This window comes from Rhea americana, unplaced genomic scaffold, assembly GCF_003343005.1.
Source record: "Rhea americana isolate MKP2758 unplaced genomic scaffold, rheAme1 scaffold_274, whole genome shotgun sequence".
NCBI lineage: Eukaryota > Metazoa > Chordata > Aves > Rheiformes > Rheidae > Rhea > Rhea americana.
The window spans coordinates 851569-854222 of NW_028186395.1; positions in this window are offsets into that span (position 1 = coordinate 851569).

A 2654-nucleotide genomic window follows, 5' to 3' on the forward strand; every position below is an offset into this window, starting at 1 on the left:
CAGCGCCGCGGCTCCTCAGCGCCCCGCGGCAGCTCCCCTCCACAGCGGCGCCCCTCAGCACCAGCGGCTCCCGCACCCCACGGCTGCAGCAGCTCGCCCCAGCCCCGCCGCTGGTGGCTCCCCTCAGCGCTGGCAGCCCCGCGGCCCCACCTCAGCACGGGGGGCTCCCGGGCCGAGGGCAGCACTGCGACGTGGGGCCGCRCCGCGAGCCCCGCTCAGGCCCAGGCACACAGATCCAGCCCTGTGGCCTGCGGGCTGCGGGGCAGAGCGGTGTCACGTGCAGCTCCACGGAGATCCTGGGAGGAAAACGGTGACCGGGAGCTGCAGGCTGTGTCCTCCTGCTTGCTGCTGCCTCCAGAGCAGCTGATGGAGGCGTCCCGGGTGGAGACTGGAGGTCCATGAACCAGCACGTGAGTGAACACACTAGTATCAACTAGAATTCGTGGAGTATGTGATTCCAGCATGGATTCATATGTTAAACATAGAATATGTTAAAAACAAGATATCCTGGGAGAAAGCATGGCTTTAATGTGAAGTCTGGYCTCACAAATCTTTTTATTAGAGGATGATTCCTTTGGAGTAGTCATCAAGCATGTGGGCGGTGGGGAGCTGAGATGAAGCATGCTGCCTGGATTTCCAAAAGGCTTTTGTCAAGCTTTTCACTGAGAACTCCCTGGAAACAGAGCTGTCATCACATCAGAGGGAATCTTCCGTAGTRGAGACATCATGGGTCAAAAGACAGGAAGTAAAGAGCTGGACTAAATAGTCAGGTTTCACAAAAAGAAATTAAATCCCACAGGGACCAAGTACTTGTGTCTGGCTTTTGCACAAACAATCCATCCAGGGTTCTTAAACATAGCACCTTTATCTCTGGTAGTCCATAAGTCATGGATTGCTGGAAGCTCAGAGAKGCACCAGTGTGTGTCTGCCCCTTTACAGTCTTCTCAAGGTTTCTCCTGTTAGTTATGATTGGATACAGGCTAGCGGGGCTTTCCTTCTAACCTAGGTTAGCTGTTCTTATTGCTCTAAAACAAGAACCTCTCTTACAAGCCCAAAGGGGAGGAGGAGAAAGGAGCCAGGAAAGAAAGAATCTGTCTGCTTGCGTCCTACCCATGGATCACCAGTGGTAAGACAGAGAAGGAGAAAGCGATATTCTTTTATCTTTGGTTGGCCTCAGCACAAGAAAGTAGTGAATAGGTAGAACACCTTGCATATTTTATGGCCTTAAATACATAGTCTGTAGTTGTCATAAGAATTTTTAGCAAGAATATTCCCCCCCTCAAAAAAAACCTCACAACCTTTCTTTAACTGAAGTCTTCTTTGTTGCTTTGTTTACAGTACAGTCAAACCACCAAGGGCAGTAAAGTGCAGTAATTTATGGGAAGGGGACAAGATGACAATGATAGGAACGATGACTGTTCCTGTTTATAAACTGAAAGTAAAACCATTCTGTTCTTCCACAGAGCTAAAGTCAGGAATATGATGTTAGACTGCGACGGTCTTAAATATTTGGGGATGGAGTGGGAAGGAGAGATGTCACTAACAGTTCCTCATTCCAAATTAAAGTACACAGGTAAAACAGAACATAGAACAAGGAGAAATTATGAAAGGAGGGATTACAAAATAAATTTTTGACTCTTTTTCAGCAGACTAGCTGATTATTGTTCCGTTTCAGTTGAATTGTGTGTTTGACTTTGGCTTAGTACATTTATCATTATTCTGGGTCAGTAGCGATAGCAGGAAAGGGCAGACATTTTGTCAGCATTGTCGTCAAAGATAAAATCCTGGAACATAGAAGCATGTTGCCTTATTTAAGGAATTAATGGCCTACAGTTCTAGCAAACCCATTAAACCCATGTAGAGATGAAGCCATCTTCCCAGGGAACTTTACTTTTTTATTTCTTCTGTAATATTTGTCCTCTTAAAAGTTATGTAATGGTCACTCAGTGTAAACAGCTAAAACTTTTAAGTAAAGCTTACTTGAACAGAAATTTGAAAATCAAGAGAAAAGTCCAATTCTCAGAACATTTTTACAGCATTCCTGAGATTTTCTCTTGCATTACTTTGATGAAATAATTTAAGGCTTCTCTTCTCCCTCCCCTTGCATCTGGAATGCAATAAGACTGTAATTGCCTGAATGCGGGATAGTGTTTGTTGTTGTTGTTGTTACCCATAACGTGGTCCAGATCCAGCAATAGGTAGCCCGTAATTAAAACCCAGAAAATGAGTCCCTAAAACTAAAGCCTAGAAACAYAGGTCCCTTTTAACAGCTTCCTCTGGTACTTTGCAGCTGAGCCCATGCTGCAAAACAAATGGCTCTTTTAAGAGTGATGATTTTTCATCAGCAGCACTTTGTATCCAGAGTGCTACAGACTCCAGGCAGAAGAGATGGCTTGCACCTTTCAACACCTCACTCTCATGCCAGGTCAGCAAGCCATGATCTTACATCAGCTGTGGATGAAGGTAACATGTATGCAGCAACTGCATCACCTGGGTGGGAGTGTGCTTGATGAGGCTGATGAGGATCTACCCTCTTGGTAGATCTACCTCTGAACACCTATTTTAGAGAACATAGGAGATTTTTACTCACTTGAAATAGATCAATTATAAAAAAATGCTTTTTAGTAAGACATGTCCTACCTCAGTCAAAAGCT